Source organism: Agelaius phoeniceus, chromosome W, assembly GCF_051311805.1.
Source record: "Agelaius phoeniceus isolate bAgePho1 chromosome W, bAgePho1.hap1, whole genome shotgun sequence".
In the NCBI taxonomy this organism is placed as follows: domain Eukaryota; kingdom Metazoa; phylum Chordata; class Aves; order Passeriformes; family Icteridae; genus Agelaius; species Agelaius phoeniceus.
The window spans coordinates 17,159,960-17,185,015 of record NC_135301.1 but is presented as its reverse complement, the minus strand read 5'-3'; the positions used below and the strand labels follow the sequence as shown (position 1 = coordinate 17,185,015).

Here is a 25,056-nt window from a genome sequence, read left to right as displayed (position 1 = left end):
ATCAGTTATACAGTAGGCGGGAATAGGAAAAACAAAAAACCTGGCAGCTTCAAGGGGTAGTGGGAGAAAAAAATTAGCATAGAATGCCGAATGATTAATGGAACTACCTATAGTAAGGCAATCTCAATTGGTGTTTCGACAGATCAGGAAAATAAACATGAGCAGGTTTGTACGCACCCAAGTGTACAAGACTGTTGGCAGAGTTTTACATTAACACAAACTGCAGAAGCAGTTTGTCTTTGGTCCAAAAATACTGAAGGCCTTTCTTTTAAATTTGTAATAAATGCTATGACCCAATTTTCTACTATCGCCACTCCAGCCCAACCACCAGTCATGCTCAGCCCAAAAATTTTTGAAATTGGACCATATGTATCAGGAAAACTGGTCAACAACAAATATTGTTCAATCCGGCATGGTCTCTTAAACAAGTAAAATTCATGATGCAAAACAATGTCTCAGAAATTCAGCTGGCCTGTTCGCCTTTTTTGCAGACTTCCTCTGAGGGTTGGACGATCTGTCTGCAAAAGTGGAGCTCTTTTAAAAAATGAACGCCAAGAGACATAACCGGTGCTGTGGGAACAGGATTGGGAATTCTAAACAGTATTGATTCAGAAGTACTAATGAATAAATTGGCTGCCACAAATAGAGATTTGACCAAATTACAACAACCACTGCAATCATCCTTATTGGCTTTAGGAACACATCAGTAGCTGCTATCAAACATTCTACCAAATTGGGAGAAGGTAAATGTAAATGATCATAAATTGGTAAATGATGCACTCGGTGCTACACAAAACAACGTTTCTTTGGCCCTCAAGTGTATCCAGGCACAATTGCAGATGCAGTCAGTGAAGCAATACGTAGAATAAATAAACTCCACAACCAGATATAGTTATGAAGTGGGTATGTATGTCAGCGTCTGGCACAAGTGAGATAGCTCTCATGAAAACTGGTGCCTCAAGCCTCAGTCTGACCCACATCTTTATTCACAAAGGTATTTCATATGCAATACATTGCACAACTTTTCCATGCATGTTCAACCCCTGGCCCCGCCTGTTCTCGCCTCGCATGGTAATCAGATCCACGCCCTTCTGGGCATGCGTTGTCTGCTGCGGTGGTCACACTGGGGTCTCTCGGTGGTCTCTGAGGCTGAAGATCGTGGTCTTCTTCATGACTGAACTTTTGAACTTTTCTCCTTTGCTCATGCGCTTTTGGTCCCTTGGTGCTTATCTGAGTACATCTGTCGGCCTTGATTAGCTTGGAGAAGGAGGAGTCCCTTTATCTGGGCTCTTTGCATCCCTTGGTCTTCTCTGCTATTGTTCTTTATGCAAGAAGCTTCAGAAATTTGCATTTTCCTATGCGCTTTGTACCATGGCAGAGGTTTCTTAAGTAAAAAGGTTAAAATTCAACACATAGTTCTACAGGCTAAAGTTTAAATGCTTAATTCATATTGCTAATGCAAGTGAACTCCAAAAATCTCTATTTCATCAGTTGCTGCCTCAATTACAAAAGAAGGTGAAGAAGGCACTTTTCCTACTGAAATTCGGAAAATAATTTGGGACAGTGCCACTGATTTTGAAAGAGAATTCCAATCCTGGTGGAACTTGGTGAATTTTACTTACGACCCCATTTCAAATACAGCCACAGCTTTTGTTTGAACCATACGTAATGTCTCAGTGGATTTGATTTTTCCTGTTATTACATGAGGGCTGAATCATGACGGAGCTATTCTCTATCCTTCTGAGCATAGGGAATGAAATGGCAAACTGTCAATTTGGAATCTTGTATTGTCCGAGATCAACAAGGGTTTATCTGTGAAAGCAAGGCAATCATAGCTCAAGACATTTGTTTGGACACAGAGCAAAATATCTGTCATTTTGAAATTCATCCTATCAAGACTTCTGAAACAGTCCTTATATACATAGGCAATGGGTGTGAATGCTTTAGAACTGCTTGGGATATTGTATTCGTAGAAAATGTAGTAGTGGATCCTAAAAATCATTCAAATTTTTGTGCTTGTAACTTTACCAAAATTGCAGGATGTGATTTTTCTTATGAAGCTCCAATTACCTCTCATTACCTTTTACAATCCAACTACACACTGATTCACAAACTGATGCCTACTCTCATTGGGATGAACCTCACTTTCATAAGGCAATTGTTGCTCCATCGGGACTTAATCAAAATTTTGGAAAAGATCAAGAAAAGTGGACAGAAAACCCTGGTGACTGTTCATCACAATGTGAGACAAATACACCGTGTCATGGATAGAGTAAAGAAAGATGCCGAGCACAGGTGGTGGGATACTCTTTTTGGGTGGTCACCAACTGCCACAAGTGTCCTGAACAATATGTGCCATCCCATCATTATCCTTTTGATTCTAGTTTTGATTGATTTTATTCTATCAGCAATCTTATTCATTATGAATTGGAGAATGATGAAATGGTTAACAAGATTGACATCTATAATTAATGCACACAACTTGGCTGATGTCCTCTTCACTGTGGACATCCCCAAGACTGTTGACACAAGGCGATTATAAATTAGAGTATGTGTTTTGAAATAATTTTTAATATTCTTTTGTGATTTTGTGAAAATAATTTTTGATTTTTAGTGAATTGTTTTGAAAAAATTATTTTAAATTAATACTGATTGCATTTGTTTATTGCTTTGTTGCCTTTGATTATTTATGATTTGTTTTGATCATTTGAAAAAATTAATATTAATTATATTAGTTTATCATTTATTTTCTCTTTTTTCTCTTTTTTTTTCTTTTCCTTCTTCTTTTCTCTCTCTCTACATACTGTCTCTGTTTTCTGGGATATGCTACCAACGTGACGAGTCCTGAAGACTTCACAATGACACTACGAAACCCTGCTGATGAAGGTCTCCTTACGACAATCATGAGCCACGGGGTGGTGTAAGAGACGGTCTGAAGTTTCCCTCATTTGCCTCACGACCGTCTCAAGAACAGAGACCAGGACCACTGAAGACCCTCATTGGAGTTCTGGCCTGGTTGATGTTGATGCTCGCCAAGTGATTGTTCGCAGCTGTGTCTATAGTGCCACCATGGTTTACTGCTTCTAGCAGGGCCTGCCAAGGAGCGACTCGCCCTATGTGCTTGCACCTGCTTCACGACACAATGGCCCATTAATTCCCCCACCTCTCGGCCAAATGAACTTTCAGGGGTAACTTTGGTGGTCCCCCATGGAAAACCCTTCATCTGCTTCACTACCACCATGACAGATGGAGATTGAAGCCCCCTCCCAAGGACTGAGACTGAGACTCCTGTAATTCTAACACGGCGGGGGGGGGGGGGGGGGGGGGGGCTGGCCTGATCTAAGCAAGATGTTTTTCCCAGGTGTGTTCCCTGGACCAAGGAAAACAATGGGTCTCGCTCACTGCTGAAAACATGGACTGTCTGTACCCCTTTTCAATACCTGTTCCCCCCTCAGCAATTTCAATAGACTTATATTTTATTGTATCTGTTCCTCCTCGGCGATTTCAAGATCTGTTCCCCCCTCGGCAAAGGACTATAATAGACCCCTGAGTTAACCAGGACTTTGAGATTCTCCCTGACGTGAAAAGGCGAATTTCCATCGACATGGATCATGAGGATTTCGTCTCTACATTTGGTAGCTATAGCCCTTCTCTCTCTTTCTCTCTCTCCTTTTATCTATCCTTTTTCCTTTTTTTTTTTTCCTAATCTCTCTATCGCATTTACTGTGGTCATTCAATAAAAGGTGCATTTGTTTTGATTAATACTGAAATCCCCTCCGTGTTGTTTTTGCACTCTGAGATCAGTTAACAAACCATCACGATTCCCTTTGCTTGTACTAGTGGATTGTGACACGGTAGACAACAAATCTTTAATTATTTTTGATATTTCTTCATGCCTTCCTGGAATCCGTTATTGTTTCAGTCACTAATTTGGTTGCAACAGGAATCTGGACAGAAGGCGTTTTTACTTTCCCTTCTAAAGTTGTCCAGGCACTAATATGATGTTTTATTCCAAATTGGTACTGACCATCCAGAAGATTCAGGGTTAATCCCTTTAAAATATCTATTCCTATTATATATTCAAGGACACTGACAATCATTACTGAGTAAGATCATTGTGGGAGGTTTCCTATCTTCATTTCTATTTGTTTGTACAGCTTCAATTTGTTTCCCTCTGTCCTGGGGTGACTTTATGATGCTGTGTATCCCCATCGTCTGTTTTTTGCTCAGAAATGCATCCTGTAGCTTTAAGCTAAGCTCAGAGAGAGAGAGGGGGTGGGGGGAGCAGTGGAATTTTTCATGGCTTTTATTCAAAACAGAGACAAGAACTCAGTGCTCTCCACGTTCTTGGCTTCAGAGAGAGGCACATGGGGAGTTTCCATTTTTTTTCTCTCTCTTGCTGGTTTTCCTCATTAGCTAAGGCAAGAAAAGTCTTTCCAGGGCTGTGGTTTCCTTTTCTTGAAGCTGTTCAGCTCTGCTCGGGACCAAAAACCCAGAAAAACACTGGGAGCTCATGCTTGTGGCCCACTGGGCCCAGGATGCTGCATTCCAGCACTGGAGGGACTGAGAGAGACCAAGCAAGGCTGAAAAACACACACAGAGGACTCTCTCTGAACCACAGAAGGACTCTGAATTTGCCAGCTCTTCAGAACAATGAGAGGTTTTATGGTTTAATATTATTCATTTTTTTCATGTTTGTGAGTACTTTGCTTGTGAAATAAACCATTTTTTCCACTTTTCTCCAAGGAGATTTTTTTTCCCAAATTGGTTGGGGGAGGAGCTGCTGGAATCTGCTTTTTTAGAGGAGATCTCTTCAGGAAGTTTCTCTTGGGTTTTCTGTGGTTGAAATGGCTCCCGAGGTATTAAAAAGTCTTTTTCCCAGCCCCGTGACCGAAGAAGAAGTAGAGATTCCTCATCTCTGGTTTTCAAGGTTGTTTATTTTTTCTTATCTATAACATTCTTTCTCTGACCTGCTGAGGTCTGTCTGGTAGGTCGGCTTGCGGCACACTGACCGCCCTTGGGGTGGTGTTAGTTTTTTATATTACGAACTACATGTACTTTATTTACAATAATTTTCCAATACCTATCACCTATGTTAGACAGTCTGTCTCTAAATCAATCAAAAAGTGTCACCATCACAGCAGAAGATGGAGGACAAGAAGAAGAAGGACAGGGCATGCCCAGATTCCTCCATCTTGCCTCTTGAACTCCCATTCTAAATCCCAAAAATTCTACTTTTTCACCCTGTGACAAATTAACTATCATTCTACTCAAACTCTTGTGTCTTGTAGATCTTCACACAAAGTTGGTAATTTTTTCCATGGGCTAAAATCAAAGGCACAGGTGTCTTTGACTTCGTGCCAAGGTCTCTGAGCCTCTTGCCAGGGTCTCGAATCCTCCAGGGCAGTCAGAGGAATGTCCTGGGTTCCGACAAGTTTCCTCTCAAATTTTGTCTCAAACCAGGACAACCTCTCAGACCTGTAATAATTACAGATTGTGCTTTAAATTTCTGGGTGTTCACATACATTAAAGAGACCTTTGCTCCAGTGTCAATTAAGGCTCTTACTGTTTACAAGGACCAGTTTTTGAAAAAAATTTGAAGCTCCACATGATGTCGCTGGTCCTTCCATTGCACTGGAGCTTGGCAGTTATTTCAGTCTTGTTTATTACGCTGAACTATTTCCCTAGTCTCTTTACAAGGACACAAATGAGAATATGATTCCCAATCCACCTTATCCCCTGGAATAACTGATCCGCTCACTGGGGGCCCTTCTTGAGAAGCTGTGAAATCCTGTTGAGAGTCTGACAAGGGTGCCCTAATCTTAGTTGTTCCTGGATTGTTTGCCTCAGAATCTTGCACTTTCTTACTACGTTTATTCTACCCTCTCTGTTTATAAATCTGCCATAATTCATGGGGTTGGAACACCATCAATTTCTCCTGAGACATACCATCTTTTAATAAAGCCACAAACATTTCTTTATGAGAAATTTTGTTTTCACTCCTCTTAGAGCTGTTATGACAGCAAAACAGCTGGTCCACAAAGCCTGAAAGAAGGAGGGGTTTGGCTACAGAGAGCCAATCCCTGACAAAAACCGAAGCAGGCAGCTATTGGTCAATGAGCTGGGTGGTAACCAATCATAGCCAATCAGGTTCAAACATGAAGTCTTTTGAATAGGGTATATAGAGCTGTGTAAGCCGCTATTCTCTCTTTCTGCTGCATGAAACCTCAATGTGTGTTGTCTCTCTGTCTCCACCATCCATGACATATGGTGACCCTGCGCAAGGACAATAACTAAGCCACAAGAAAAGAAAAGGGGAAAATACAGCCAAAACTAGTGATAGCCAGAGCTGTGAGGAAAATACAGCCAGGGAGCTGTGTGAAACAAAAAGCCAGAGAGCTAACAGCCAGAGAGCTGCTAACAGCCAGAGCTACAAAGAAAATAGCCAGAGCTGTGTGAGGAAAAAGCAGCTGACAGAGCTGTGTGAAGGAATCCAGGCAGAGAGCTGCTGGACAGTCAAGGAGCTGTAATCGTCTAGAAGAGGACATACAAGGGGTGAGCTACTGCTGGGACATGGGTGGTAAAATTTCTGCAAAAGATTCTGCAGAAGATAAAGCTATAGTAAATATTTGGACTTTGATCTTAAGTAAAAGAGGGGTTGAGCATAATAAAAAGGCTCGAGAGACTTTATTAATGTTTTCAAGAGCCAAGGTGTAGAAATCACCACAGATGCTGCCTTTAATGTTAAAATCTGGGAACAAGTCAGCTGATAGACCTTTGACTCTGCCTCTAGAGGTGACAAAATTGCCATGACTGTTTTAACTACCTGGAGGACATTAAAAGACACTTTAAAATTGATAAACGCCCAGAAATATGCAAAAGCAGCTGCTAAGTCACCTTTGCCAGTCGCTCAAAATGGCGGAGACCACATGGCATGAGCACGCGAAAAACCCCAAGACGGCAGATACCACGTGGCGCCGGACTCTCTTGCCTAAGATGACTGACACCACATGGTGCAGAAGCTGCCCGCTCAAGATAGCGGAGCCTGCGCGCTGCAGGGGGCAGCCCATGGGAGAGGGGAAGCCATGCTGGGCATGCGGGAAAAGCAGCTAGAGGGGGAGTGACCATTGTTCAGGCTCCCCAGCTCCGCAGTGCCAGTGCGCCACAATATCGGAGCTGGAGCACCCCCCACCGCAGGCGCTGGAGGTGTCTGCACAGTCTGCGCGGCGGCCGGGCCCCCCCATACCAGAAGCCCCTACAGTGCCCACACAGCGGCGGGAGCCGGCCCTTGGCGTCCAGGGTTGCCCCCGCCATGCCTGCAGGAGCCATTCGCCACTTCTTCCATGCTACAGGTTGCTATGGAAGCGCTTGGCCCGCCTCCACCTACAGCTGATTGGTTCAGTCCCAGAGCCCGGCCTTCGCTTGACATGACAACTCACATTGGCACCATGCCGCCCAGAGAAACCGGAAGCATCGAAGCCCCGCAAGCCGGAAGAGAAGCCGGCAGCCCCGGAGCTGCGGCCCCCGCCGGCACTGGCTGCATCTGCACAGACCACGCAGCGACTGCTGAGCTGCTGGCATCAAAGACGCCTGCACAGCAGCTGGGATCGCCCCTGCCACGGTGCCTGGGTCCCCCTCCGTTGCGCCTACCGGAGCCTGGAAGAATGCCGGAGGCTGGAAGTGCACAAGAAGCCAAAAGTCGAGTGGCTCCCGAACCCGGAAGTGCCCGCAGTGAGCTCTTGGAGTCCGCTGCCACACCCCACCACACCCCATCACACCTACAGCCGAGGCTTAAACGGCCTGAACAACCCATATCGCTGATGGAACTGCTGTCTTAAACAGCTGGAACAGAGGCTAGACAGAGTTAAGGGGAATAAAAGGATATTTATTGAAGGGCCTTCAAAGACCACACCCTGGCAGTATCAGAGCCACGGCTTTGGTTCTGCCCAGATGGCTCCAAGATGGAAGCAAAAGAGGGCTTGGTCACAAGATCTCACATTTTTATAAGTTTTGGTCCATTAGCATATTGGAGCTAATTGTCCAATTACAGCCCCAGCCCATGAAGTCCCATCCTTCTTTTTTTTTCTCTCTTCAGTCCACATTGTTTATACTCTTGGGCCTGAGATCTGGATCTGGCTGTCCTTGGGTCCCCGGCTAGAGAAGGCATTGTTGTGTCTACCTACTCTGTGAAGAGAGCTTACTATCGCCTTATATGAAACCCAGACCTACACACCAAAGCAGCCCAAAATCAAAAAGAGAAAAAGAAAAAAATTTAGAAAGCTAAAACCCAAGGTATCAGATACACGAGAACCCCCACAGAGGGAACCGGAGCTACCACACTCCTGCCAACTACCAAGAGGAAGCCTTCGCTCCACCTCCGCTCCTGTCGGATACCACCCCCACACGTGATCCCGTTATCCTCTGGAAGGAGAGGTACTCAGGCATGAAACAAAAGCCAAAATAATTATATGCGCAAAAACGTTTTTATATATATATATATACACAAAAACTTTTGAGTATCATAAACTGGGTAAGACCTTATATAGAGTTAACCACTCCACAGTTATCAGCCCTGTTCAATATTCTCAAAGGTGACCCTGAGTTAACCTCTCAGAGAGAATTAACTCCAAAGGCAAAAGCTCTTCTTGAAACAGTAGAGTGAGCCATAATAGACCAACAAGTTTACTGGGTATGTCCTGAAGTTTATATTACAGTGTTTATTGCCAAGTCTTCTTTGATATTGCTGTAAACTTTAAATTAACTACCTAAATTTAATTATGACCTACACAACTCAAATGAAAATCTGCTTCATTAAATGTGAAATCATCTTGCAGCATTTGGCTATGTGCAAAAATAATTTCTGGGAATTCTGGTGTTTAATTCTGCTAACTAGTTTTAATATTTACCCACTTAAAAATAAGCTTAAGGTTTCAAAGGGTGCCTTTTTGGAATTGGTGTGTGTCCTAGAGTGATGTTATGATGCTTGTATCCCCAGTCATCTATTCTGTTTATGCTAGATATTATGTTCTGTGCCTTCAAGACTGGCTCTAAAAAGCGGTTTTGTTTTGTTATCAGCCTGCTCACTCCCCCACAATCAGCGAGACACAGAAAGAAGCAGTACATAGTGCTGCTTTTGCTTTTTGCTCTTGCTTTCGCTTTACTCTTACTCCTGTTTTACTCTTGCTTTTTGCTTTTGCTTGTTAATTAGTTTAGCTAGGCAGTCCAAATTTTCCCTAGACTGATTTTCTTTTCCTTTTCTTAGAACCATTTGAACCTGCTCCAAACTAGAACCTGAGAAACACCAAGAGTTTGCACTTTGTGACATGCAGCAGCTACCCCAGTGCCGGAGGGACCAATAACAGAGCAACCACTCCCAAGAGAAACTTTCTGAATTTGTCATCTTTTTCAGAGCAGTAAAAGAGTTTTGTCATCTGGTATTGTTCATTTTGTGTGCTGGGGGGTGCTTTGCCTGTTAAATAAACAGGTTCTTTCCACTTCTCTCTGAAGAATCCTTCCCAAACCAGTTAGAGAGAAGAACCATGTAGGTTTGCTTTCTGGAGGGGCCCCCTTTTGGAGGTTTTCTCCCAAATTTGCCCTAAACCGAGACAGTGTGAAATCATGTCAACTACAGATTCCAAAGAAAGATGTTGTTAAGTATACTGATGATACATTTGCAAAAATTGGTAACATATGACAAAATTGTAAATCAAATTTAAATGTGACCTTGTCTCTTAAGTGTTAACTTTTACTAAGCTTTATACTCAATGCCTGGCACAAACAGGGATCCAGCTAAAAGTTATTATTTGATGTTACTTATGTGTGTTCCTTTGATTATTCATGAGTTATGTTAAGAAACTTTTTCAGTAAATATTAATAAATGTTTGTTTTTCGGATAGTCTTAGGGAAATCCTTCCAGTGAAGTTCCTGGCTCTGGCCCAGCCTTGGATCTGGCTGCCAGGGAAGTATGCCATAAATCCCAAGTGGTTTTGTCCTAAAAATGAAATCAAGTCACTTTGACTTGTAAATTTGGTCTTATAAAAGCTGAACCCTCTTTTCGAGGTAAACTTGGAAGCCTGGTTCCGGATAAAGCTATCCAAGTCCAGCTATGACAGACTCTGGGTGAAGGTAAAACATTTAGGCATTCCTAAGTAATTTTGTTTAGTAGTGTTTATTGTTTACTTGATGTGTTGCTTTACTCTTCATAATAAATGGTGTGGGATAAGTGTGGTGGGTCTAATGCTGGCCAAACGCCCAGTGCACCCACTAGAATATACTAACTCATTTCCTGTTGTGAGATAGAATTAGGAGGAAGACAAAGCAGGCTCAAAACTTGAAAAGGGTATAAAGAAAAGTTTATTTACAGTAACTAAAAGAAAGAATAATTAGAATCAGAATAAAACCTTTAGAACACTTCTCCTCCCCTCTACAACCTTTTCTTTCCCACTAACAATGTACAGAAACAATTGAGTCAGTTTATCACTTCTAGAAGAGTCTTTCTTCACTTCACTTAGGGAGAGGAGTCCCTCTTGTCACTTTATGGAGACTTCTTCAAAAGAAAACAGTTCTCTTGTGGCTTTTAATTTCCACTAATAGTAGCCGCCCGGAAAATCTGCAATCGTGAAGTCCCTCCCATTTTTCACAGCTTTTCACACAGCTGCATTTATGGGCCGTGTCAAGTTAGGGGGTACTGTTTTAAGGATGAGCTGTTCAATGGCAAAGGTTCCCTTTATCTATCTCTGAGATCATCTTCATCTCTAAGAATAGAGGTTGTCTTCTTCTTCCCTGGGGCAGAGGGTCTTCATCACTCTTCTCTCTCTCTGTTTAGGCTTCTCAGAGGATCACAGCTACCTTAACATCTACTTGCTTTAGCATGGAGGCCTTTGCTTGTTGTGTTGTGTTACTATGCTCCCCCGGTTTAAGCTGGAATGTTCTGTTACCCCCTTTTTCTGTATAATGGTTCTGTCTGGAATTCCCCCTCTTTCCCAGTTATCTATCAATCACCAGTTACCCTGGAAACCCGCGCCCTTTCTGTCACCCCCAAATACCCCCCTTTTATCCAGAAACTTCGGTGTTATACACGGAATTATTGGGCCGGGGACCGGGGTCCCACCTTTGAGCTCTCTCGTTTGGCCACCCGTCCTGTCACTTTGAAAAGCCCGCGCTCCCCGTGGGCTCCCATTCGCTGCCTGTCTGAGCTCTCCCCCTCCTGTTTCTCCTATATAACACGTGTATTCCCTCCCCCCGCGGCCCTTCGATCCGGCGGCTTCCCCTGGGTAATACTCCGCGTTCTGGAATAAAACCTGGACTGGTCCCGGTCGGAGGGACGCTCTCCCATCCCTGTCTGTGGTACCGTGCTTTTTATCCGCCTCTGGCAGAGCTGAACGCGAATCCAGCACATCCCTGGCGACGGAGCAGCTCCCGCGCACCGAGCCGTGAAACCGCGCACCCCCCCGCGCTCCGTCGGCTGCAGGCAGGAACGGCGGCGCAGGCGGGATTTTTAAAGTCACGGTTACCGCAGATTTTGGCGCCCAGACGTCGGGCCCCTTTGTGTTCTCTCGGGACTCGCGGCGCTGGTAAGTGCCTCGCCAAAGAGAATTGCGGGACCCGCGTTCCGAGACAGTCTCAATTGGTCGCGAAATCCCCCCGGCGGCGAATTCGGCGGCGTTTTAGCATGCTGTACGCCCCGGGGACGGGACGGCAGCTCCGAAGCACCCCAGGAGTCGTCCCGAGACAGGACACCACTTCAGACGTTTCTTTTCGCCCTCGCTGGAATTCCGTGAGTCTTTTTCTCCACCCTGTCCTTTTAACCCTTTTATTCCTCGTTGCCCTGGGCGGGCAGAGGCAATTTTCTTCTTTCCTCGGCTGCGCAGCCACTCCCTTTTCAGACAGGGGCCAGCGGGGAGCTTTTCTTGATTTCTTTTTCCTTTTCCTGAAGTGGTGGGTGGTTTGAGCTGCTCTTAACATCTCTGCAATGGGTGCAAAGCAGTCAGCAGCTCAAAGGAGAGCTTTTATCCAAGTTGGGGATATCCTTGTTGGGGGGGGGGGTTTCATATTCCAAAAAAGGAGTTGAAAAGATTGATAAAGTGGCTGTTTTCTCAATTTCCTGAAGTTTCCACTGACCAATTAGATAATTATAGTTTTTGGGATCTTATAACTAAGAAAATACACGACTCTGTAAAAAATGGAGAGACAAAACTGGCAAAAATCAGCTTTTGGTCCTCCCAAGTTAAAACGTTGTTAAATCAGGTTCTAAATTCAGAAAACAGTCCTGTTCTTCGAGTTTGCAACCCAGTTCTCCCTCTAACCCTGACCCTAGCCCTTTTCCCTCCCCTGCTTGTCCTAATACTGGGATTCTGAGAAGAGCAGCTCTCTCCAGCAGGGCGCAGGGTGGTCATGTTTCCCCTGGCTCTTCTCAGAAATCCCAATCCCCCCGCCCTAGGAGTCCTGGCCAGACTCTTAGGGGATCTTTTCCTTCTCCCTTTCTCCTGGTTCTCAAATCCCCAGTTAAAACCTCTCAAGTTCGTTTTCAGCTCCCCTCCCAAGATGGCTCCTGTGGAGCACAAGATGGAGGGGACCACATGGTTTTTCCCGCCCTTTTTCCATCTTCTCCCCACAATCCTTTTCGGTCTCCAGACTCCTCCCAACTTCCCTTCCCCCCCCCCCCCCCATCCATCAGCACCTCCCCTTTCTCCTCCCCCTCTCTACCTGCAAACCACGCCCACCGACTCCTCCCTTGGGGTGGCACCTTCGTCATCTGATGCCCCTGCCCAGTCCTCCGACAAGTCCTCCAGCCACTCCCCCTCCCCTCCCCCTTCCAGTTCCCATGCTCCCCCTTCCGGTTCCCACGCTTCGGCATCTGGGGGGAGGGGGGAAGGGACCCGGGATCCGGAGCCGGTTTCCATCCCATCAGTGGCTCCGGTCTCATACCACCCTGGGGGGGCGGGGGGAACCCAAGCCCAGTGGACTCCCTTTCTCCACCACCAAATTAAAAACTCTGCAAGGCCCAAAAGGATTTCTTCCGGGAGAGTGAATACTTCCGGGGGATTCTATTCTAAGGGCCACTTTGGCAGGAACGGAAGTCACTCCCTATGACCTCCGAAACCTTTTCTCATGCCTCCTCAACCCCACTGAATATGAGTTGTGGGAGGCGGCATGGAGAAGGGAGGTGGTGAGGATCCTTCCCTCTTTGTGGGTGAATCCCCACACGGGGTTTGATTGTAATGGTGAAGGCATCTCGGTCGAACACCTGTGTGGGGAGGGAGTTTTTGCTGACGGGCAGTTCCAGGCCAGAATCATCCCACCTGAAGTATTAAGGGAGAGCCGGAGAGCAGCAGAGAGGGCTTTTTTAAGGTTGCCATCGGGGGTGCCCCAAATTTCCTATTGAAAGATCATGCAGCAAGCTGACGAGCCATTCATTCTTTTTGTTGAGCGTCTCTGGAAAGCCATTGAATCGCACGTGCAGGGGGAGGAGACCAGGAAAGAACTCCTAAAGGAAGTGGCCTCCACCAATGCCAATCCAGCCTGCAGGGATGCTATCTTGAGCCTGCCGCTGGACCCTCCTCCAACCCTGCAGCGGATGCTGGAGATCTGTGCCCGCAGTCTCCTTGGCTTCCAGGGACCTTGACCCAAGGGCCAGACCACTGCCCAGACGCGTCGCTGCTGCTGATACCTGGGATGCCACTCCAGTTGACCCTGCTCCTGCTTCCCAGATGAGCCATCCACCGCCATCCAGTACCCCTGGGCCGGTCCACAGGAGGACTTCCCCCTGCCATCTGTGTGGACAGTTAGGGCATTGGATGCCTGACTGCCCCCTGCGGAAGCAGTTTTATGAGTTTAAAAGGGGGCAGGGACTTTGGGGGAACCCTCCACCAAAAAACTAGGAGCTGAGCGCAGTTCCCCCCTGTGTGCAGAAATAAATAAGGTGGGTTCAACATCATTATGCAGGGAGGGGAAAAAGGGAAAACAGCCTGCCACCTCAACCAAATGTGACTTTTTCTTACCGGACTTGTCATGCTTATCATGCCTCCGACCTATGCCTATTTTAACCACCTTTTCCAAAATTGAACCTTTCAGGCTGCAGCTGACGGAGCCACTCCATCTGAGGGACTCCGATTTTCATCTTGTGACTGTGTGCCTGGAGTGCCCAGGTAACTGGGGTTGGATCAACTGTGGGTATGTAGTTGTCAGAGACACAAAATTCACACCATCAGAGGTAAACATTGTCCCAGGTTTCTTGACATCAGATCCGGGGCAATTCTCACTGGGGCTGTACTGTGTCTGCCCTCCCCTCTTCCTGCCCAAGGGACAGATTATTGTTCAGGCCATTCCAGTGCCTGAGCTAACCTGGGTCCCAGGACCGTCCTCTACACCATCTCAAGACGAACATCCTACGGTGGCCTGGGCTCAGATCCTTGGGCAGGAGAAACCAAAAATTACTTGTCAACTCTCGAGGGGAGGAGACCAAATACCCCTTAAGGGTCTTTTGGACACAGGGGCAGATGTGACGATCATTCCTTCTCGGGAATGGCCGTCGCATTGGGAATTGCAGGACATGGCTGGTCATGTCCGTGGTGTTGGGGGTCTTCAATTGGCCAAACAATCAAAGAGCACCGTGCAAATAAAGGGGCCGGATGGGCAATTGGCGTCTATACGCCCATTCGTTTTGGATTATACGGAACCCCTGTGGGGGAGGGACCTCCTTGCCCAGTGGGGAGCCCGAATTGACCTACCAGTGGCTCCTCAGGTTTTTCAATTAGCGGTCGCTGCTGAGCGCTCTACCTGGAAACTGAATTGGAAATCGGACAAACCAGTACGGGTAGTGCAGTGGCCGCTCAATAAACAAAAATTGAAGGCGCTCAATGAGCTCGTCAAGGAGCAGTTACTTAAAGGCAACCTGGTGGAGACCATGTCAGAGTGGAACTCCCCAGTGTTTGTCATCAAAAAGCCAAACAAAGATAAGTGGCGGCTCCTTCACAACCTACGACAAATTAATAATATTATTGAAGATATGGGTCCCCTCCAACCCGGGATGCCGTCCCCGATGATGCTCCCTCGAAATTGGAATCTGGCAGTTATAGATATCAAAGATTGTATTTTCCATATTCCACTTCACCTGGATGACGCCCCGCGTTTTGCATTCACGGTTCCTGCCATCAACTGTGAGGCCCCAAGCAAGCGCTACCATTGGCATGTTCTTCCTCAGGGGATGAAGAACAGCCCTGTGATTTGCCAATGGTATGTTGCTTCCTTGCTGTCCCCCATTCGTGCAGCTGCCGAGGATGCAATAATATATCATTATATGGATGACATCCTCGTTTGTGCTCCGACCGACAACATACTCACACACGTGCTTGACCTGACAATCAATGCATTGATTGCTGCAGGGTTCGAGCTTCAGCAGGACAAGATTCAAAGGATGCCACCCTGGAAGTATCTAGGTTTGGAGATAAATAAGCGGACCATTGTTCCGCAAAAATTCGCTATTCGTACAAATATCAAGACCTTGGCAGATGCCCATCAGCTGCGTGTGTCTTTGAACTGGGTAAGGCCTTGGCTGGGCCTACTGATGTCCTAACCCCTCTTTTCAATTTATTGAAAGGGGGAGAGGAGCTTAGTTCTCCTAGGGCCCTTACTCCAGAGGCTCAGGCAGCACTGTAAAAAATCCAGCAATCCATTTCGGCCAGGCAGGCCCACAGATACCAACCGGGTCTGCCATTCAAATTTATCATCTTAGGGAAATTGCCACACCTCCATGGGGTGATTTTTCAATGGGACGATTCTATCAAAGGCAAGGACTGAGGCTCGGAGGACCGCCTCTTGATCATAGAGTGGGTTTTCCTCAGCCACCACAGGTCCAAAAGGATGACATGGCCATCAGAGCTGATGGCAGAATTAATCAGAAAAGCAAGATCGCAGATCAGGGAGTTGGCGGGGTGTGACTTTGAATGCATCCACATTCCAATTAAATTAGAGTCGGGCCAATTCAAAAAGAAAACCTTTGATAAACTGCTCGAGATTAATGAAATGTTGCAATTTGCACTGGACAGTTACACCAGCCAAATTGCAGTTGATCAGCTGGCCCACAAATTGTTTAATCAAGAATTCTCATTATCATTAAAAAGAATTCAGAGCCGAACCCCTTTGGAGGCACTGACTGTGTTTACCGATGCGTCTGGAGCATCCCACAAGTCAGTAATGACTTGGAAGGATCCTCAAACTCAGCAGTGGGAGGCTGATGTTGCCAAGGTGGAAGGTTCTCCACAAGTAGCTGAGTTGGACGCTGTCGTCAGGGCCTTCGAGAGGTTCTACTGAACCATTCAATCTTGTAACTGATTCAGCATATGTCGCTGGTGTAGTGTCCAGAGCTGAAGAAGCAGTTCTTCAAGAGGTGTCCAACATTCCCCTATTTAACTTGCTCTCAAAATTGGTAAAACTGATCTCTCACTGAGAGCAACCTTTCTTTGTGATGCATGTCAGGTCACACACTGATCGGCCGGGGTTCATTGCAGAGGGCAATCGAAGAGCTGATGCCCTGGCTGCTCCTGTTCAGATGGCCCCGCTTCCAGATCTGTTTGGTCAAGCTAAGATCAGCCACCAGCAGTTCCATCAGAACGCCCCTGGCCTGGTTCGTCAGTTCCAGCTCACACGCGAACAGGCCAAGGCGATCGTGGCTATATGTTCCCAGTGCCAGTCCCATCAGCTCCCATCACTCAGCTCCGGAGCTAACCCCCGAGGTCTTTCTAGCTGCGAGGTGTGGCAAATGGATGTTACACATATCCCTTCTTTGGGCCGGTTGAGTTATGTACACGTTTCAGTGGACACTTTCTCCAGTGCAGTCTACGCCTCTGCCCACACAGGTGAGAAGGCAGCTGACGCCAAAAAACATCTTGTGCAGGCGTTTGCTGTCCTGGGCATCCCCAAGGTCATCAAAACCGACAACAGCCCAGCATACAAGTCCAGGGAACTGCGAAGTTTCCTGCAGCAATGGGGAATAGAGCACAAAACAGGCATCCCCTATTCCCCAACAGGCCAAGCCGTGGTGGAGAGGACCCACCAGAGCCTTAAGAAGGTTTTAGAGCAACAACATATGGCTGTGAAGGTGGAATCTCCCCATGTCCGTCTCGCAAAAGCACTTTTCACTATCAATTTTCTAAACTGTTCCTTTGAGAATTTAAATCCTCCAATAGTGCGACACTTCGGGCAACACAACCAGCTGCAGCTGAAAGCCAGGCCTCCGGTCCTAGTTAAGGACCTGGAGACCTGGAAAACAGAAGGGCCTTTCGGCCTGGTCACCTGGGGGAGGGGATACGCTTGCATGTCCACTCCCTCGGAGCTTAAGTGGGTACCATCTAAGTGGGTCAGGCCCTTCCTTCCGAAAAAGGCACCAAAGGTTGGAGGCGTGGCACAGGTTGAGGAGGCTTGTTGGAGGAGGAAGCGGAAACCCTTTTCCCTTGACCTTGATGTCCTCTAAGTTTCCCTCTGGGCAGAACCAAAATTTTAAGTTCACCTTTTCACCCTGTTTTCTTTGATGTTTCAGTGACACCCATTCAAATGGCCTTTTCTCCATCTACCATCCTGCTGCTGGTGACAGCACTCGGGTCTCACTTTCCACCTTCAGGCACCTGGATTGTCCCTCAGCCCAAAGCCAATAAACATCAGACTGGCTGGGGGACATCTTTTCAGGATGGGGCTTTTCAGCCTGGATGAGGTCAATTCTAATAACTGTTCTGTTGGTTCTTTTTATTTTAGTTGTAGTTTTAGTTGCTTGTTCTATAATTTGGAGTCTGATGAAGAGACTGTTGGGTAGGATTGTTCCTACCCTCGAGGTAAACCAGGCGGTGGCTCCAGGACCGTACAGCGAAGCAGAAGCTTCGCAATTGGATTGATCGGAGGCCTCCTCAGCCGTGGATGACGACCAATGGGCTTCTGCACTTTTCAGCCACCCCTGGTTCGGAGATTCCATCCCGGACTCAGGCTGCCTTAGTCAGACTCAGTTCACCTCATTTTAAGTTTTATTTTTTTTTTTTTTAAAACAAAAAACGGGGAGATGTTGTGTTGTGTTACTATGCTCCCCCGGTTTAAGCTGGAATGTTCTGTTACCCCCTTTTTCTGTATAATGGTTCTGTCTGGAATTCCCCCTCTTTCCCAGTTATCTATCAATCACCAGTTACCCTGGAAACCCGCGCCCTTTCTGTCACCCCCAAATACCCCCCTTTTATCCAGAAACTTTGGTGTTATACACGGAATTATTGGGCCGGGGACCGGGGTCCCACCTTTGAGCTCTCTCGTTTGGCCACCCGTCCTGTCACTCTGAAAAGCCCGCGCTCCCCGTGGGCTCCCATTCGCTGCCTGTCTGAGCTCTCCCCCTCCTGTTTCTCCTATATAACACGTGTATTCCCTCCCCCCGCGGCCCTTCGATCCGGCGGCTTCCCCTGGGTAATACTCCGCGTTCTGGAATAAAACCTGGACTGGTCCCGGTCGGAGGGACGCTCTCCCATCCCTGTCTGTGGTACCGTGCTTTTTATCCGCCTCTGGCAGAGCTGAACGCGAATCCAGCACATCCCTGGCGACGGAGCAGCTCCCGCGCACCGAGCCATGAAACCGCGCACCCCCCCGCGCTCCGTCGGCTGCAGGTGGGAACGGCGGCGCAGGCGGGATTTTTAAAGTCACGGTTACCGCATTTGCTCATATCTACTATTTGAACACCTCATCTCCTCATAATTTCAACAAGTTTCAGGGAAAAAGAGTCTGATGTATCAATTACATTCTTCTCTATAGCTTTACAAGAGGATTTCAGCCCCAAGATCAAGGCACCTCCTCATCCCTCCCATCTGGGACTTGACTCTTTCTTCACTGACCTTGGTGTCTTCATTTTGTTTCTCTACATTTTCTCACTCTGTCCTTTTTCTCTCACCTGAGGGTGGATTGAAGGTCTACAAGTCTTATCTGTGCACTGAAAGAGTTAATATCTCGCCTGGGGCTTGGAGATGGTCACGTGATCGCTGCCAGGCGTTGGCCGAGGCACTCACAGTGATGGATCTTCAGGCTGCACTGGGGGGGCTACATCAGGATCTCAGGGGCCCGCACTCTCTGTGTGGGCTGCAGAGCCACCCCTGGTCTCAGCCTATGGTGCCAGGACAGCCCCTCAGTAGCTTGTGGCCGGAGCTGCTTTACAATAGAGTTTTCTTCAGCCACTGCGCTCTGCAGTGGGGGGAGAGTGGCTAGGATCTCAGTAGCCAGGCTAGGACTCAGCGGCCAATGGCCTTCGGCCTCCCCTCTCCCTGCCCAGCAGCCGCTGGGGCCTGGCCTGGTGGGCTGCCTGGGAAGGGGCCTGACCCCGCAGCAGGGGCTGCCTGGCCCCACCCACCTGAGACGGGGGCCAGGCTGGCCTTGTTATCTCTTCAAGGCTGGAAGAAAAAGAGGGCTTCCCACGATTTTTTTGCCTTTAACGTGTGTAATCATAGAGGCATGTCCAGCTTTCTAGTAATGTAACAGATTGTCAATTCTCAAAACTAATTACTGATTTTTTTTTTGTCAGACAGGGAGGAAACTGCTAGCAGCTTCTCTTAGAAAGTCACTTCCATGAATGGCTCCAATGCAAAACCAGCACATGCATGTTATCTGAATTTAATAGGTTAAATTATGTTCCTGTTATAGTTCTAAGACTGAAAACAGAAGTGAGTACTGATAACCTGTTCAGCTACCACAGCAAACAGAACTTATTTGCCTTGTTATAAACAGATCCAAATGGTACTTATACAGTGGAATCAAAATCAAAGACTAGAAAATTATCAGCCTGGTTGCTCAGTGCTATGCTCTTTCTGCATTTTGTGTTTCTCTGTCTAAAAACAGAGATGCTAAACGTAAAATATCAAATTCAGAACGCCTACAAATATGCATTTTGATTGACTAGTGCTCACCAGGTCAAGGCCTGCATGAGCATTGAAATCTTTTAAATAACCACATTAAAAAAACTATTGTACTCCAGCCTAACAACCAACATTCATAAACGTAAAGCTTCTTAAAAAATTGTCCAAGAAAGTTTTTAAGTTGGTTTGTTTGGAATAGGACAGGAGGACAGGTAGTCTTCTCCTCAGTCCCTTTGGTGGCTGAGAAAAATGGTGAAAGGAATAGGAGAACTCACATTATCAACAAGTGGCTCAAGAGTTGGTGTCATTGGCAGAATTTTGGATTCTTTGTTCATGGGGCAACTTTTATGGCACCTGGCCTGCTAAAACCAGATGGGCTCCATCTCTCTGCTAAGGGCAGAAGGTGAAGGTAAGGGCAGAAGCTTGTGAACTGGCAGAACTCATTGAGAGAGCTTTAAACTAGGTTTGCAGGGGGAAGGGGATGCAGCTGGGCTGTTTGGAAGCAGGCCCAAGGGTGGAAAGCCGGAGATAGGAGTGAAATCAGCAGCCCAGCTGATGTGCATGTATACTAATGCACGCAGCATGGGGAACAGACAAGAAGAGCTGGAGGCCATGGTGCAACAGAAGAGCTATCATGTAGTCACCATCATGGAAAGGTGGTGGGATGACTCACATGGCTGGAGTGCTGCACTGGATGGCTACAAGCTCTTCAGGAGAGACAGGAAAGGGAGAAGAGGTGGAGGAGTGGCTCTTTATATTAGGGAGGCTTTGGACGCCATAGGTATTGAAACTAATGACGATGAAGTTGAATGCCTATGGGTAAGAAATAAGGGGAAGGCTAATAAAGCTGATATCCTACTGGGAGGCTGTAATCGTCCACCCAACCAGGAAGAAGTGGACAATTCATTCTATAAGCTGTGCATGTGACAGCCTGGTCAGAGAGCAAGAAAACGAGATAAGTCTTCTCACAGTGGAGTTGTGAGACTTTTTAGGGAGTTGTAGAGAAACTATGATAGCTTGTTATTATAAACAACCTGCAGGTGGTGTTTTCCTACTCTATTTTTCTGTTCTTCTCAAGGATTGTTTGTGAGAAAGGTATTTTTGTTAATTAGCCAATCAGGTAGAATGTATTGGAACAGTCTATAAAAGAGAAGAGATTTTTGCACTAAAGCTGCTGTTGTGCAAACCAGCCTTCTTGGAGTCCGTGCTGCTGCCAGCGAGTGTCTGTTCCAGCCGACGTCACGCCCCCGGCCAGTTTCCCCCTCCATTTCCATGGTGCCTGTGCAGACAACAGTGACCATGACTGCCGCATCTGTGCCATCACTCCGAACGGTAAATCACACTGGGAGCTGTGTCTCCTTTTGTTCCCCTGTCTTTGGTTATGGAGCAACTGCCTCCTTCTCCTCCCAGCCCGGCAGCTGACTTGGTTGACTTAATGTCTTTTACACCTTTGCCAGTGCAGCCCGCGGTGGCTGTGCTGCCAGCCATGGCCATGCTGGCCGCCGCCACACCCCCAGCCACACCATCTGCGGCTGGGCCCCCGGCCGCAGCACAGGCAGTGGCCAGCCCCCGTGCGCCTGGGCTTGTAACCAGCCCTTTGGCCTTGCAGCCCGCAGTTGGCCTCTTGACTCCGGAGCCTTTGGCCAACCCACCACCTCCTGCTGCCCGGTCAGGTGATCATGTCGGGTGACCATGCGCCCCAAGAATCCTTGCAGCTTTTGGGACGCAGTTAAGGCGCGAGCTTCAGAAGCTCGGGCTGGGGATCCATTGGACAGGGCGGGAAGGCCACGGTGTACAGATGACACCACATTTACTCTAGGGGAAGGAGCTGCAGGTGTGGGTCAGACAGCTTGTCCGACATCTGGGGGGGGACACGGGTGGTTCAGGAGGACCATGTTCTGCCACAAGGCCAGGTGCAAACTCTTCCTGTGTATAAACCTGTCCCAAATTCAGGGCATGCCAACAGGCATGATGTGATTGTCTGGCAGGTGATCCAGGATTTGCAGGACAAGGTTGTGAAATATGGCCTTGGCTCTTTGCAAGTTATGCAGGCTCTCAGAGTGATAAACTCGGACCTGCTTGCTCCATTTGATATTAAACATACTGCTCAGCGACTGTTCCAGTCTGTGCAATACAATTTTTTTTTGGACAGCTGGATGCAGGCTGTTGCAAAGGTAGCAGCAAGCAACAGGCTTCTGCCTCGAGAAGACCCTAGGTATGGCATGGGGGTGGACACTCTCCTCGGAGAGCAGGCCTTTTCCAATCCTGATTTTCAGGCTACCTGGGACTCTGCTGTTCTTCAGCAGTGTCAAAGGGTAGGATTTAATGCATTGCTGAAGACTATTGAGATGGCCTCCCCCAGGCCACAGTTTACAATGATAATTCAAGGAGCAGGTGAGCCTTTTTTGCCATTTACTGAGAAGCTTGCAGCTGCCCTGGAGAAATGGGTTGAGGATGATGCCTTTTATGCAAGCAGCTAGCTCAGGTCTATTCGAACACTGAGTGCCAGAAGATCATAGATCACTCTTCCAGGTGATCCAACGCTAGCAGACATGGTCAATGCATGTGCCAAGACGGGTGCTGTAGACCACAGGGTGTCCGCTCTGGCAGTTGCTATACAGCCAGGCCAGGTACCCTTAGGGGGTGGACAACAAAAAAAGAGTAAAAATGAGGGCAAGAAAAAGCAAGGAATACACAAACCAACAGGGCTGGGTGCCTCCTTCTTGTGCTCTAGATGCCTAAGGGCAGGTCATTATTCACATCAGTGCAAGGCTAAATTTCATGCCAATGGCCAGCCTTTGGCAGGCCCAGGAAACAGTAAGATGAGTGCACAGGGGAATTGAGCCCTGACACAAGTGATTCCTCAGGGCATGGCCCCAGCTCAGGTTTGCCCAGCCAGCTCGGAGGCATCACCCATGACTCCGCCAGCATGGATGTATATACTGCTGGCGCAGTCACTTTAGAATCCTGTTGTGAACATAAGGTTCCTTTGGACATGTTCAGACCTTTGGGACAAGCACTGCTTGTGGGGAAATCTAGTGTCACCAACGAATCTTTGTTCACCCAGGAGTCATTGACTCTGACTTTTCAGGTCTGATTTTTGCCACAGTTTTCACGCCCTCCCCCCCATCACTATTCCGGCAGGGACTCGGATTGCTCAACTTGTGCTTTTTCAGTCATGTGTCCCCAGGACTGGCCAGCAGACTCGTGGGAGCGGTGGCTTCGGATCCACGGGACTGCCACAAGCCCTCTGGTCTGCGGACATTTCTGCTCAGTGACCCCAGATGGTGTGTACCCTGACCTTACTGGGTGCCTGCCTGCTGATGATCGAGCTTCAAGGTTTGATCGACACAGGGGCAGACATGACAATCATCTCCCTCTCTGCATGGCCTCCTGCGTGGCCTTTGGCCTCTGTGGGGTCACCCGTTGTAGGGGTGGGGGGTGTGGCACATACCTTGGGTAGCCAACGGTCTGTGCTCATTGGTAATGCTAATTGGCAAGTGGCTGCAGTTCGACCCTATGTCATTCCAACTCTGAACAATCTATGGGGGCGAGATGTATTGGCTGCCTGGGGAGTGCGAATTGGGATGGATTTTTAATTGGGGCCACTGTGTTGAAGGGCAAAAGATATCTCATGCTGCCTCTGCAGTGGCTGGTGGACAAACTCATTTGGGTTCATCGGTGGCCCCTGACAGAAAAGAAAGTGGTCGCCCTTCATGAATTGGTTCAGGGACAACTGCAACAGGGACACATTGAGCCTTCTACTAGTCCCTGGAATACTCCCGTCTTTGTGATAAAGAAAAAATCTGGGAAATGGAGGCTGTTATAGGACCTCTGGAAAATTAATGCGGTGATGGAAAGCATGGGGGCGTTGCAGCCTGGTATACCCTTACCCACCATGATCCCTGCGGGATGGGAGATCTTGATCATTGATTTGAAGGGTTGTTTTTTTACGATTCCTTTGCATCCTGATGACAAGCCAAAGTTTGCCTTCACAGTGCCTTCAGTCAACAGTGCCGAACCTGTGCAGAGATATCAATGGAAGGTTTTGCCACAGGGCTGTCGCAATAGCCCGACTATCTGTCAGTGGTATGTGGCTTAGGCCTTGTCCGGAGTTTGTGATCAGTTTCCTGACGTGTGTTGTTATCATTACATGGACGACATCCTGGTGGCAGCACCCACCCAGGATGAGTTGCTGAGGATACGGCCTCAGCTGTTCGCTGCTCTGCATACTTACAGGCTACAGGTAGCCCTGGAGAAGGTTCAACAGCACCCTTCCTGGAAGTATCTGGGGGTCAAAATTCTTGACCAAATCATTCAGGATCAGGAGGTGCAATTCTTGGATTCTATTCGCACCTTAAATGATGCCCAGGAATTTATGGGTGTCATCAGCTGGTTGCATCCTTACTTGGGACTAACTGGAAAACAATTGTCCCTTTTGTATGACATTTTAAAGGGGGACCCTGACCTGAGATCACCTCGGGAATTGACTCCTGCAGCGCAACAAGCACTGGAGGAGGTCCAAAGGGCTGTTTCTGCTCATCAGGTTCATCAAATAGATCCTTCCATTGATATCACTGTCTTGATTACCAATCCAGATTTTCATCCTACAGGTATCATTGGCCAATGGAGTGACAAGTGGTCTGATCCCTTACACGTTTTGGAATGGATCTTCTTGCCCCATCAGCTGAAAAAGACAGCACCCTCATTTTTTAACCAATTGCTCATTTGATAATCAAATGCCATCAACAGTGTTTGCAATTTATGGCAGCTGATCCCACAACAATCATTCTTCCTGTAGAATGGGAAAATTTTGAATGGAGCTTTGCTAACAGCGCTCCTTTGCAAAGTGCGCTGCAGAATTTTTCAGGGCAGATTGCCTATCATGTGCCCAGTCAGAAGTTACTGCAGTTGACAAAGACAACTGGTTTGTTGTTGCGGCCAAAAAGCAGCCGGGTGCCAGTGCAAGGGCCCACTGTCTTCACTGATGGTTCCGGGAAAACGGAGAAGGCCATTGTTGCCTGGAAGGATGAATCTGGATGGCAAACACTGGAGGGCCATTATTGTATTTGCAGGGAATGTCTCGACAAAGGCAGAAATGAAGCATCTGACTCCATGTTCTCAGAAGGCTAATTTATTACTTTGTAATACTATATTATATTAAAGAATACTATACTAAAGTATACTA

The 25,056-nt window shown here is 47.4% G+C and overlaps 1 pseudogene; it reads left to right on the top strand.

The window, feature by feature from the left end:
• LOC143696618 (uncharacterized) overlaps positions 1 to 7,821 on the top strand; it is a 34,668-nt pseudogene extending 26,847 nt beyond the window's left edge.
• The last annotated feature ends 17,235 nt before the right edge of the window (positions 7,822 to 25,056 follow it).